Source organism: Notechis scutatus, chromosome Z, assembly GCF_049901735.1.
Source record: "Notechis scutatus isolate UNSWTSFEM ecotype Mainland chromosome Z, rNotScu1.2, whole genome shotgun sequence".
Lineage (NCBI taxonomy): Eukaryota > Metazoa > Chordata > Lepidosauria > Squamata > Elapidae > Notechis > Notechis scutatus.
In genome coordinates, this window is record NC_142025.1 from 46206732 (window position 1) to 46220431 (window position 13700).

General features: G+C 44.0%; 1 protein-coding gene across 6 annotated transcripts in view; it reads right to left on the reverse strand.

Annotated features, from left to right (window-relative positions):
* The window catches only part of MLLT10 (MLLT10 histone lysine methyltransferase DOT1L cofactor), a 144305-nt gene that overhangs the window by 98355 nt on the left and 32250 nt on the right, over positions 1-13700 (reverse strand). The gene's annotated exons all lie outside the window — the stretch shown is intronic.

The following is a 13700-nucleotide window of genomic DNA, read 5'->3' on the forward strand; positions in this document are numbered from 1 at the left end:
CTATACACAAAGGATGGTGAGCGAGCGATGCCTGATGGTTTCTGGCATCACCTTGAAGCATCATCGCCTTGCAGCAGCAGCACCCCCACCCTACCCCTTGTTGCTCACCTCCTATGAGACGAGCCTCCCACCCACCACCCCACCCACTGGAGACCCCTAATTCCCTCTCCAACACTGCCTGGCCCACGTGAGTTACATCAAGCTGGCCACACCCCTTGGCCCACACCCCTCAGGCCACACCCAATCATCCATGACCACCCCGACTACACTCCCCACCCCCATCCCAACCCCCCGAGGACAACCACAATGCTGATGCAGACAGCAATGCAATTGAGTTTGATATCCCTGCCTTAGAAGGAGTCCTCTTGTCTTGGGGGCTGGCTGAAAAGTCTGTTCTGAAATTCAAGCAGGATTTTCAGCCATAGAAGAGTCTACAATCCCAAGTAGAAAAACTGTGGAGAGTTAGTATAGCAAAGTAAGAAACAAGAGATGCCATAGGCGGGTTGGAGAGACCTAATACAGGAAGCTTTTTTCCCTCACTCAGAGGCTAAAAATCATGGATTTCAGCAAAGAGAATTTTCAGTGCCTAACACAGTGGCCCCCAACCTTTTTTGTGCCACGGCCCGGTACCGGCATCACAAAATGATCCGCAGACCGGTACCGGCATCAGCATGCATGACAAGGCAAGGCGAGCCGAGCGACCGGCCAGCTAGCCGTCCCCCACTTCTCCCCGCCACCTTCAACTCCTCCTTTGTACCGTTGTCGATGGGCTTCGCTTTGGGACGGCTTGGGACGGTCGCTCGCTTCGCCTTGCCTTGGGTGCTGAAAGAATCCTCGCGCCTTAGTTTCGCTGAAGCCCCCTTCGATGAAACTAAGGCGCGAGGATTCTTTCAGCACCCAAACGCCGCTTTCCAACCGGAAAAGCTCACCCGGAAGCACTTTCTCGTCAAACAAGATGGCGACGCCCAGCAAACCAGCGGCCCGGTAGGAAATGTTCCACGGACCGGTCCGTGGCCCGGTGGTTGGGGACCCCTGCACTAACAGACTGCAGCAGGCCTCTCATGCCTCCCCCCCCAGGCAGTCCACACTCCTTGAGAATCCATTTACTTAACAACCCAAAAGTTAACAACCACAACAACTAGGTAATCCTTGCTTAACACCATTTGTTTAGTGACCATTTCAAATTACAATGGCACTGAAAAAATGACTTACAACTGTTCTTCTACTTATGGTTATCATAGCATCTCCATAATACATGATCCTGCTTCTGAATCTTATCATCTAGCTCATACTTACAATAGTTTCCGTGTCCTGCAGTCCATGTATTCATCATCTGCAACAGTCCCAGCCAACTTCCAAAAAGTCTGAACATCTGGCAGACAGTGTGATGAACCATAATATTTGAATACCACTGGCATTGACAAAATCACTATCAATCTATTGTAAAAGGCAGCTTTACTTTGAACAGTTAACATCCTTCAACAATATTTTTAACTATTAAACAATATCATCTGCCTATTCCAGGTTTTTTATCCACCTATTCCATGATAGGTGGATAACAATGCCAAATCCAATCTCAACATCTGGCTGACTATGCAATTAATCATCATCATATGATTTTCTGACCATGTATGCATTTACAACCAAAATTTGTGTGCCTGACAATAAAAGACTTCAGCATGAAACTCAATTAAAGTCTGGAAGGTTCTAATTAACTAATTAAGTTCTGATCTTGTTGATGTTATAAATTTGCACTTAGTAGTTTTTATTTCTTTTCTGGAAAATGAATTTTGGTGCCAGCAACAAAATTGTACCCCCAATAGATTAGACCAGGGGTCACCAACCTTTCAGACTTCAGGGACTACTAAATTCATAATTTTAAATCCCACGGACTACAAATATGAATCCAGAGTGCTGCTCTCTGAAGCGCCTGGACTCCAGTGACGGGATGGGGTCCTTCAGGCACTTAGCTTGGCTGCCTGTTTCTGCAACCTTAAACACTCAAAGAGCCATTTGGACCAGTTTCCCACAGAAAACAAAACACCAGGAGCCATAAAACCTGGGTGGGCGTGGCCAACTCGACGTCACTCCCTCCCACCCAGTTACATGACTCCCCCCAGCCACGCCTACCCAGGTTTTGTGGCTCCCAATAAGTGGTGGGATTCAAAAAAAAATTATTACGGGTTCTGTGGGCATGGCCTGGTAGTCATGTGACTGGGTGGGCGTGGCCAATTCAATGTCACTCACATCAAGGGGTGCCTCGCCTGGTCCCTCCCCTCCCAGCCATTCCTTGTCACACCCAGCCTCAATGTACCTATAGTTCTGTAAAAATTTTCACCTTTTTTTGACTTTATTATCTATTATCTTACATATTATAGGTGTACTTTCATGGACCACTGAAAGGAGGAAATGGCTCACTGCTTTGCCCAAGAGTGTGATAGGGCACAGGCTTTTAAGGGGCTGCCAGAAAGAGGGGGGGACAATATATTTTTCAAAGTTCCAGAAGGCAAACAAGAAGCAATGGATGGAAACTGAACAAAGAGAGAAGCAACCTAAAACTAAGGAGAAACTTCCTGACAGTGAGATCAATTAACCAGTGGATCTGCTTGTTTCCAGAAGTTCTGGGTGCTCAATCACTGGAAGTTTTTAACAAAAGACTGGACAGCCATTTCTCTGAAATGGTATAAGGTTCCTCCCAAGATCCCTTCTGTGTTATTCTGTTATTCTGACACCTTTCCCAGGATCTCTACTGAGAGTTTGATATCCTCAGTTTTTCTGCCTGAGCAGAGGGTTAGTGTCCATAGTCCCTTTCAACTCTGTTAAACACACGTGTATTTATGTTCTGGACTATAGACATTGAATGCATGAATTGTAAACCCTGAAAAATATCTGGGCAAAAGAAAGGCAGTAAAATCACTCTAGGTCAGTGATGGCGAACCTATGGTACATGTGCTGGAAGTGACACACAGAGCCATCTGTCCAGACATGCCAGTCGTTGCCTGTTGCTCTTCTGGGATCCAGAGCACAGGCCAGCTGATCTTTGTGCGTGCATACGTGCAAGAAACTGGAAGACTAGGCGGTCTTGTGCATGCCGGAAATCAGAATGTCAGCTTCCTGGTGTGACCTGCTCTTCCGGTTTTCGGCACTCCTTCGCACATGCACCAGGGAACTGCTCTTCCTGTTTCTGGTGCTCCCCCCTGTGCGCTCATGCGCTCCCATTTCGGCACTCGGTGCTGAAAAGGTTAGCCAACACTGCTCTAGGCGTAGGGACAGTGTAAAGTATTAATATATCATAAATAATGGAACAATTAAAAATAAAAGCACAGAGTTTTCTCTCTCTCTCTCTCCCTTCCTTCCTATTTCTTTTCTTTCTTTCTTTCTTCCTATTTGTTTTCTTTGTTTCTTTCTCTCCCTTTCTTTCTTTCTTTCTTTCTTCCTATTTCTTTCTTTCTTTTTCTCCCTTCCTTTCTTTCTTGCTCTTTCTTTCTATTTTTCTTTCTGTTTTTCTCTAATTCTTTCTCTCCCTTCCCTTTCTTGCTCTTCCTTGTCTCTTTCTCTCACACACAGACAGACACCCCACTCTCTCCCTTCCTTCCTATTTTTTTCTTCCTCTCCCTTTCTTTCTTGCTCTTTCTTTCATGCTTTCTTTCTTTTCCTTCCTTCCTCCTTCCTTCCTTTCTTCCCTCTAACTCACATACATACACCAAACTCTCTCTCTTGAAACACACACATCTGGTCGGGAACAAACTGATCCGTTGCGCTCCAGAACAGCGGGTGACGGGAGAACGAAGCAGCAGCCCCAGAACATCCATCCACCCTCCCTTTCGAAGTACCGTGGCGGTGGTGGTAGTGGTGGGGCGGCTACAGGAAGCAGCCTCAGAAGTTTCCTCCCTTCCTTTCAGGGCACCTCCACTGCTCCTCTCAGTCCCAGCTCAGCAGAGAAGATGAACAGCTGTGGCATGCTCTGGCCGCTGCCAGATCACCCTGAGGACTGCCTGCTTGCCCATCCGCCACCTGGACTGGCCCGGAAACTGCGTCCCACCTTGGCCTCTTCCCACCTGGCTGCTGGTTTCTTCTGCGAGGGCTGAGGGCATAGGTAGAATTGGAATAAAAGGCTGTGGCAAAAAGAACTGGGCAACACCCGGCCTGAGAATGTGCAAGTGAGGCAGCGGCTCTCTCATGTCAAGAAGCTCTGCTTCTTTCCACCAGAGATGCACAACCTTTTCTTCCAATTCTAGCTATGCCCTTGGCACTCGCTGCCACAGGAGCCCAGCACTGCGGTTTCCCTCACTCCAACCAACATCCTCTGCTAATGTCAAGAAGCCGGCAGCCAGACAGGAGGCGGCCCAGGATGGGCGCAAGGTGGGAAGGCCCGGCAAGGCCCTGGGGCATTAGGGGAGGGGCTAGTGTGACTCACAGGCTTACCTGTGAGCAGGCAGATCGGGGCTGCTCAATTTGGGCACAGGCACCATATAGAGAAGGCAGGTTAGAAAGGAAAGCCACGAGGAACCAGCATGCCGGATAGGAGGGAGGAGTGACTGGATGGGGCAAGCGAGTATCGGGTAGGCGGGGCAAGCAAGAGAGCAGTGAGCGGGTGACCAGATTGGGGGGCGTGGCCAGCCAGATGTCACTACCAGTTCAGCGACCCACACCAAATCATCGCTACCTGTTCTCCTGAACGGTGCAAACCAGTTGAATACCACCTCTGTTCCCAATGTTTTCTTTTCTATGGGAAACTGGTATCTATCTATCTATCTATCTATCTATCTATCTATCTATCTATCTATCTATCTATCTATCTATCTATCTATCTATCTATCTATCTATCTATCTATCTATCTATCTATCATCTAATTATCTATCTATCTATCTATCTATCTATCTATCTACCTACCTACCTACCTACCTACCTCTCTGTCTATCCCCCCTCTCTCTGTATCACTCTGTGTATGTGTGTGTGTCTCTGTCTCTGTTTCTTTCTGTATCTCTCTGCATCTCTCTCTTTCTCTCATATCTCTCTCTCTCTCTCTCATTCTGATTCTCTGGAGCTCTCTGGATCTCGTGGGCGCTTCTCCAGCTTTTGCTGCTGCTGGGCGCACCTCAGTCACTGAGGGAGACACACCACCTGCTCTCCACCCTGAGACACTCGCCCGACACGGCTGCAGCCAATGAAGGGGAGGAGGAGACAACGTCTCCTTCATTGTGAAGTGTGCTAAATTTAACTGTGCTGCACAAACAGATATGAGAGGAGTGGGTAGGCCATGGAGGCACCAACAGCAGTGTCAGAGAGAAACAGGCAGGCCAGGCCAGGCCAGGCCAGTGTCTTGGGGCAGAGAGAAAGTCATGTGTCTCCCTGAGCGACTGAGATGTGCGGAGAACCAAAAAGGGCCAGAAGAAGTGCCCACAAGACCCAGCAAGAGATGAAGCAAGCACAGCGGTGCTTTGCTCCCGCTCTGGAATATGGAGTGAACAGAGGGAACAACAGCAGAGGGACGAAAGAACCACGGGTTGCCGATGCCCGTTGCTTTGGCCCACCTGCGCTGCCGCCCCTTTGCTGCAACAGCACCATTACATCATTCCAGCTGGTGAGGGCTGCACTTCTCTTTGTACATTGCACCACCTGCAAAGTACCACCCTCTACAGCTGCCTGGCCGTTTCCATATTCCTGAGCTCTTGCACAAGACTGCCCATTGGTCATCCCTGAGCAGCTCCTCCACCCAGGTGCTCTGTGGACCACCAAAACATTTTCATGGACCACCATTGGTCCGCGGACCCACTGGTTGATGATCTCTGGATTAGACAATAGAATGTTTAAATTCAGATATTTACAGAAACTATACAAAACAAGTGTCATGTTTCAGGGGCAACTTTCTTCTGTTTGAGAAATACCTATAGTGTCAATGGGCCAATCTATATCCAGAAAATACTAAAGCAATTACCATTCCTATATACACATTAGATTTTAAACTATATTTCTTGAACTACTCTCACATGGTATTAAAATATCAATTATAGTTCACTCATTACACTAATTCAAAAACAAACAACATTTTTTTTTTCATTTTAGAGATAGGCCTTATTTATCTAAATTGCACCAAATCCATTCTGTGGAAACAATTATGGTAGCATCAAAAATGCTGGGAAAAGCTATTTTTGAGTTCTGACCTGTGAGATAGACTGTGCCAGGACAGAATGACAGATCCAAGTCCCTCAATAATTCTCCATAGCTAAATGGAAACTTCTCTAGACGAGATAAGTGGTCCTACCACATAGGAAAAGTGTGGCATATCTCCTCAAAAGGCTTTCTTTGAATTCAGAAAATCTGGAGAACTATAGACTATAGTCTAGTTTCCAAACTTTATTATATAGGCATTATAACTTCTTTCACTAAATCAAATGGATCATCTGGATTCTTTCCAAACTGCATTGGGGACAGATATGGGGCAGAAAAAGCATTCCTTCGATCTAATGAATGGCTTTTGTTAGTATGTGGATTGGGGGGGTCCCTCTTGATCCTTTTAGATCTCTTACCTGTTTTAAGTGCAAATCAACCATGCTAACCTTCTGGTATGCTTGTGAGAATTGGCGGGAGCGGCACTATGCTTCAGTGATTGTGCTCTCATTTAAGTGAGCAGTTTCAGTTGAAGGGAAACAGGTTCATCCTAGCAGTGATTCTTTTGCAGGCTTTGTCTTTTTCACTCCTATTCTTTAACAACCACACTGAATTTGCTAGGTCAGATTTTGGGTAAGGTGCCATCAAAATGCTGATAATACCTGATACATATAAATCTAAAAACTATGAGAGATTGGATGGGAAGAAACAAATAGGTCATGTTAGTTTAGAAATTTTTTAAAAGGTTTTTGTTGACTTTGTTGTTAGCCTGGACAGGACAGCAAGCTTCCTGAAGGAGGAAATCCACAAAATGAGAGTCATTCTAGATTATCAGCTGAAGGGGGGTTTTGCCCAACCTGTGTTCTAACTGGAGTAAGAAGTTGTGGCAACAGTCATCCATGTCCTTATCATTTTTAGAATGGCTTAGTGATGTCGTTTGCACACAGTCTTTTAGAATTACTCAGAAACTGACATTGGTTTAGAACACAGCAAACTACTACACACCCATTAGGCTTAGCTAACAACAGCACTTGGGATGCAGAACAATTCAAAATGCCAGCTATCGTATAGTAAAGTCCTATATAGTTTAGCACCAAGGTATCTGCAGACTACCTTCTCTTACATGTATGAGAATCAACACATTCAAAGAGTTATTTCTGACTAAGAAGGTTAAGAAATATCTTCATGTTGTGAAGGAAGGCAACATAGTTTATTTCTACAGAATACCATATTACCAAGAATTCAGACAACAATCTTCTTGATGGTCTTTAGAAGGCTCTAAAAAGAATTGTTTTAAGCCATTGGGCAACTAATAGTGCTACAGTGGATTTTAAAGTCGGTAATTGTTAGTTTTTATTATAGATTTGCTGAATTAATATTGAATTGTTTTCAATCCTATCTTTATTACTTTATTATAACAAAAGGAATTCAAGGTGGCAAGCACACATTAATCTTCCTCCTCCTCTTATTTTAAAGTAATAAACCCATGTCTCCCCAACTAAATCCAATATCTTAATCATTATACCATATTAGCAATTGCTTTCTTTTCTCCATTTTGAAAGTATTTTTAACCCCCTCCTTTGTTTTCAATATTCCCTCTGTCACAATGTTATTTACTTTTAATAATACATTTTAATCTAGAATTGTGATCCTTCAGAAGCTGCTGGAGTAGCCCCAGCCAATCTGGCCATTCTTAAACATGCCAGAAAATATAAACTAGTACTATAAATTAATCTAAGATTGTCTGCTACAAATAAGCAAACCCATTTCAACCATATTGTAGTCAAAGGAAAACATAAGATTAAAAAAAAAACCACATTTATTTTTGCATCCTCTTCTGCTGAATTATTTGTAGTCAAATTCCTAAGCCTTTTGATACTGGAGGCAAAAATGTAACAAGTATACAGCAAGATTCTTTCCCAATCCTCACTTCACTCATTTAATAGGACCAATTGATCAGGTAGTTGCATCTTTCTGCCTCTTTAGAACCACAGCCCCCTCCCCCCAAAAAATCTACTGCAGTTTTTACTTTGCTACTTATCCATCTGATAAACTCGCACAAAAAGATTCTAAGCTATTTTGGTTAACTCTTTCAGCAAATAGAACCCCAGGTGATGTTCTAGTTCTGATTGTCTTATGATGTCTTCTCCTTGCTCCTTCCCTTCTGGCAAATGAGGAAATTGCTATGTTGCCATTGTTTCAGCTTAGCCCTGGGTAGACCATACTGCTATTTTGTCTGGACCAGCACTTGCATTTGCAACCTTAAAATTTTTGCAATTCTCCGAAAGATGCTCATGAATTCCTATGGGTTGCAACCTACAGTTTGAGGAATATTTGTTAAGTTTTATTTGTTTTATTTACTTATTAAATGTATATGCTATCCATCACACAATTCAGAGATTAGCTAGGTGGCTGAGTGTGAGCTTGATGACATGACAATTAAATTGAAATATAGCTATCTAAAAAACACTACTCAAGGAACAGTCATTAATGTATTAAAATCAAAACTGGATACCAGTAAGACATACAGATATGTAAGAAACACTTTTGTTTAAATGAAGGGAATTCTTATCCAATACTGCATATGGATGATACAAAATTGTTTGCACACCTTAAACCACACAAACCAAAAACAATATTAAAAGACATAATGTAAAGCTTAGTCAAATAAGCTGGGAGTAACAGTATTAAATTTAACATTAAAAAATGAAAAATATCTTCAATTAGCAAACAACCATCAAATTCAACTACCAAATAGCATATGCGGTGGTCATAGCACTCCAAACAGTTGACTGTAAATTTAATATGAGCCAGCAGTGGGACATGGCCGCAAAAAATATAATGCAACTTTAGACTATATTAGCATAAGAATAATTTCCAAATCACAGGAAATAATTCAATTCCATTCTACTTATTTAGGTTCCACTTCAGGTACTGTGTCCAGTTCAGAGCTTTAAAAAGAATTCAGATAAATTTGAAAAGGCCCCAATAACATGTCTCAGAAAGTTCAGACTGCCCCAGGACCTGTTCTACATAGGAATTATTGAGTTTGTTATTTGTATTTCTATAACGGCCTGGTTTTGTACAACAACCAAGCAGGACACATATAAATTTCAACAGATAGTTTAGGAACTGCAGAAAAAACAATTTCAACCAGCCTGCCTTCTATTGAGAACCTGTATATTAAAGGGTCAGAAGGAGGACTGAGAAAATACATTTAGACCACTCATATTGTAGACATAAACTGTTGCAACTCCTCCCCTTGGGACACTGCTACAGGACACTACATGCCAAAACAACTATACATAGAGTGTTTTTTCCCCTCATGCCATCACTCTGCTGAATATCTAATTCCCACAGGACTGTCTTATGCCTAAGGATATTTACCCATGCAGTAGAGCTATATTCTTCTTCTCATCTTTTCTACTATTTTTCTATTAGTGTTATATTACTTTATTACTTGTATGTACACTGAGAGCACCAAAGACAGGGTCCAATCACACTTGGCCAAAAAAAAAAATCTATTTCTATATCTACTCTACTACATTCTATTTTCAATAAGAACAATTCAAGAACAAGAAACTAAATCCTATGAAGAAAGATTGAGAGAAATGGATATGTTTACCGTGTTTCTCATATAATAAGGCCGGGACTTATTTTTTTTTGAGCCCCGAAAAAATGGCTAGGTCGTCTTTTCAGGGGTGACTTAATTCCCTCCCCCCTTGCATCATCGGGCGGGCGGCGACGGTTTGGATGTTGACCTCGGTGTTGGTGGGGCACTTCGTATCGGGGTCAATGCAGGCAGCACCATATCCGGGTGTGCAACAAAAGTACTTCCTAACGGCAAGCCCTCCCACCATTCCCCCCATTTCGCATGTTTTAATATAGGCCTTAATTTGGGGGGAGGGGCTTAATTTCATTTCATGCCTATAAAACATGCTGGGACTTCCTATTGGGGGAGGCCGTATTGTTGGAGAAACAGGGTAGCATTAAGCATTTTTCAAATACCAAATACCGTATTTGCCGGCGTATAAGACGACTTTTTTGCCCTAAAAAACATGCCTCCAAGTGGGGGGTCGTCTTATACGCCGGTAAATACATTGTCACTCGGTGCAAGAGCGACGGGGCGGAGCTCCGCAACTTGCGAAGCCCCTTCAAGCCCAGCCGAGTCTCTTCCTCCTCCTCCCACCCACCCACCCACCCTCCGCCCGGCTCGGGCGCTGCGGAGGCCAATCTGGAGGTGGGGTGGGGGTGGAGCGGGAGGGTCTCTGGCGGGGCCGCTCGCCCAGCCAGCCCCGAGCGGCGTAATGGCCCAGGGAGTGGGGGGAGAAGGTGGTGGGGGTGGACTGTGGCGCCCCTCCTTCTGGGCAGCGGGGCGGGGGCGGCGCATTTGCTCCTCCCGCTTCTCCCTCCCTCTTTGAAAGACCGGGAGGGCTGTGCTTGGGGGGGGGGATGTCCTCAGGAAGTTCCTGATGGGACCCCGCTGGGCAGGGCCACCCAGCTCCCGAGCTGCTTTCCAGGGTCCCCTTGGGAAGAAAAGGGTCCGGTGGGCGGTGGAAGAAGGCGGCGCCCTCCTCCTGCCCCCTGTCCCGTCCCTCCTCTTGTCCCCTCCTCCCCTCCCCGCTTAAGAGAGAAAGATCTGCCTCCCTGCACCGGCCAGCGCTCGACTTGGGAACCGGCCAAGCGACTTTAAACCGAGCGGAGGCCAGAGATAGCCGGAATTACCCTCCACACACACACACACACACACACACAGAGAGAGAGAGAGAGAGAGAGAGAGAGAGAGAGAGAGAGAGAGAGAGAGAGAGAGAGAGAGAGAGAGAGGAGTTGGCAGCTGTCCATCCCCACCCTTGGAGTCCCGATGGCACGCACGCTGGGGCTGTCACAAAGAAAGGAGAGGAATTGAGTGCCAGCCTGAGAAAGGCGAAGCTGCCTCTCTAAAGCATTTTGGTGGCTTTGTAAGTTTGGGGGAAAGGGGTTGGGGTGTCAATCAAGAATTATATCCAGAATACCCCAAGTGTTACAACTTACATCGTATTTGCCGGCGTATGAGACGACTTTTTGCCTTGAAAAGCATGCCTCCAAGTGGGGGGTCGTCTTATACGGCGAGTATATAACAAAAACTATATTTTGAGTGGAAATGTTGGGGGCTCGTCTTATACGCCCAGTCGTCTTATACGCCGGCAAATACGGTAAGTCTTATACAGTAACTTACTTATTTTAGAGTACAGAATATGGAACCATTGATAAAGGAGAATATTTATAGTTCAGGGTTGAAATGAGGAGTCCTTGGTGCTCTCTGAGCTTAGTTGTTTTTTGCAGATGTTTCATTACTCAATTTAAATAATATCTGTTAACAGGCAGTAGGATTTGCTCTCAATTCATATTCTAGTGGCTTGCCTGTCAATTGGTGGGAGAGGTCTTAATCATTCTTTGCTTGGTCTGTTTACTGTTGGCTTGTTTGGAAATTTCTTGATTGGGATATTATTTACTTCGGTCCGATGTTAATCTGCGTGTTGACTGCTGGAGGGGAGGTGTTTTGGGTTTTTTTGTTCACTTTCTGGCTTGTTGATTATCTCTTTTGCACAGTATATAGATGTTGTTCAGGTTTATATTATTGATTTGATATTAATATTGATTTGACATTGATAGCATTTTTGGACATAGCTTAGTTTAGGATGGTCAGTTTCCCCATGAAACTATGGTTAAATCTGTCCATATGCTCCTGGACCCCATCAATGGACATTCCTTGACTTACAAGGTTTGTAGCATGCTCCCTCTGCCAGCAAGGCTGGGGTGGGCCAATCCCATTGTGGTAAGATGGTTCTTCAGATAGCCTGGATTGTCATGAAGGGCTTTAAAGGCGATAACCAATACCTTGAATTGCACTGTAAGCAAGCCAGCAACTAATGCAACTGAGCAATGATATTATCATGGGCCACCCTTGGAACCCCAACAACAGCCTGTGCCTTTTGCACCAGTTACACCTTTTGCAACCAATTGTAGCTTCCAAATACACTTCAAGGCCAATATACATAGTAAATTACAATAGTCTAGGTCTGAAATGACCAAGGCTTGAGTAATTGAGCATAAATACTTCCAATCCAAGAAAGGTTGTAACTGATGCACAGCATTTAATTGTGCAAATGGTCTCCTAGCTATGACTTCTGCCTGCTCTTACAGCAGGAATCTCAAGTCCAGGAGAACCCCCAAGTTGCGCATCAGGTCTATTTGGGGTTGTATAAACCCATCCAGAATTAGATATGTGAAACTTCTGGATCTCAACACTCCAAGCACTCGAAGTCATTTGGCCTTGCCAGGGTTCAGTCAAAGTATTTTGTGCCCCATTGAGATGCTCACAAGCTCCAGGCAACACAAGAGGGCAGAAATAGTATCACTTGGGGCACCATGGGTGAAAATATAGAGTTCACTATCATCTGTGCATTGATGATACTTCAATCCGTGGTGACAAATAAAGAGTACTGAGCCCTGCAACATGCCATAAAGGAATGGCCCTGGATTTCTCACTGTCTATCAACACCAATTGGGACCGGCTTTGGAGAAAGAATTCAGACCAATGAAGGACTGCGCTCTCTAGCCCCAAACTGAACAGACAGCCCAAAAAGGTACCTGATAGTGTGAAGGCTGCTGAACCATCAAGGATAGCAAGTATGGTTGTACCACCACCCACATCCTGCTCTCACCAAACATCATCAGCAAGTGTGACCAATGCTATTTCTATCCCATAACGGCCTATATTTTGACTGGAAGGGTTCCAGATAATCAGTTTCATCCATGACTCTCTGAAACTGCCAAACAACCACATTCTCTACCACCTTCCCTAGGAAAGAAAGATTAGAAACTGGATGAAAACTGTCAAGGTAGGTGAGTTCGAGATGAATTTTTTTTAGAAATGGGCAAACCAGGACCACTTTTTAAAAGCCCTGAGAAACTGTCCTTCAACAGTGAGGAATTAATAACTACCTGAACTCACCTGGCAGTCACTATTCTGAAAGTTTTCAACAAGCAAACGAACAAGGAATCAGTTGACATGTGATTGCACTGACAGCAGCGAGGACCCTGTCCACTTCATCACATCTAGAAGGACTGAACTGTTCTCAGGTATCTGAGTAAAACTGTTCCTCGGATATCTCATATGAACTAACACCACTGACAGGTTCCAGCTGAGAGAGAATCCAAATGACTTTGTATCTCCAGCACCCTTTCCAAGGCCAATGTAACTCCAAACAATTGTAATGTGATCAGTTGTAGTCAAGGGCTACCTACACCTTTAAAAATATTTTGTTCCATATGTTTAAAAAATGAGACCTAATTATTAATTGAAACCAGCATCATTTGATGAAATTTAAGTTTAAACACTTTAAAACTTATCTAAAGAGGATGCCATAGCCTTATTTTAGTTTTCAAAAATTTTACAACTCAAAACTCTTCACAATCCAGCAAAAAAAAAAAAAGATTATATATTACTTTTTAATAAATAGCAAAAAAATGAACAAACTTCAAATTTATTTAGGTATTTATTCATATGCTTGGTCAATCTAATATCAAATAGAAAACTATATTTTAC